At 58.0% G+C, this 860-nt stretch overlaps 1 protein-coding gene across 1 annotated transcript in view; it reads left to right on the top strand.

The window, feature by feature from the left end:
- Positions 1–860, top strand: part of VOLCADRAFT_105732 (uncharacterized protein) — a gene marked incomplete at its 5' end in the record, with an annotated part of 8,529 nt that overhangs the window by 3,916 nt on the left and 3,753 nt on the right. The window lies entirely within an intron of this gene.

Below are 860 nucleotides of genomic sequence, written 5' to 3'. Positions count from 1 at the left end.
ATAGCAACCGACCAGTTAATCGCCCGTACAGCCGAAACAGATTGGTAATCTGCTGGACACATCCCTCAACTCAAATCAACGCACATACTGACACTCGTAATAGTGAAGTGCTCAGCCCCCCTCAGCACCACGACGGGGTGCCGCCGCCGCCACAGCAGCACCAACACGAGCCTCGGGAAGAAGACAGCGGAGCCAGGCGCCTCTGCCATCTAGGGAAGAACGATAAAGGGAAAACACAAGCGCGTCAGAGAACGTCCCATTTCCTAGAAACAGCGCACTTACCTCCTTTACCCGTCCGCGAGCCCATAACCTGAGCGGGTAGAAACCCACCGTACGAGCATCAGGCGAGCATGCGGTGGTCGGGCCCTGCATTGCAAAGTCCCGCTTCGCGCAAATAGCGACACGAACAACGGACGCGGAGGTGGGGCTGGCGAGTGGTGCGCTCTTGGCAGCTCCACCTAAGGGACTACTAAAAACGGACACCGGCGAGGCCTTGGCGCTTCTCAACCGTTCCTATCCTCTCTATCTCACCTCCTATGCACCACCCGCCCTCCTGCGGAAAAACTGCTCCCTGGTGACAGACAGACAGTGCACTCCCGCGCAGGGAAGCAAGAGAGAACTCAGGCCACTACCAGGGAGACCACTTCCGGAATCCTGCTGTGTTTTACGACATGCTACTGCAGGTTTTATTTGAAACCCTTGCACCCGTACCGCACCGTACGTTACCGTAAGGAACCGCACCGTACCGTGTGGCATTCATATCCGCGGTACCGTGGCAGCAGTTGCCGGAAGGCGTCGTTGTGGAGCGATAGCGCGGCGTCCATTACCGCGACGGGCAGCGTTTCCCACAACGAGGTCAT

The sequence above is a fragment of the Volvox carteri genome (assembly GCF_000143455.1).
Source record: "Volvox carteri f. nagariensis unplaced genomic scaffold VOLCAscaffold_33, whole genome shotgun sequence".
Lineage (NCBI taxonomy): Eukaryota > Viridiplantae > Chlorophyta > Chlorophyceae > Chlamydomonadales > Volvocaceae > Volvox > Volvox carteri.
The sequence above is the reverse complement of the archived record's forward strand: the minus strand, read 5'-3'. Positions and strand labels throughout refer to the sequence as shown.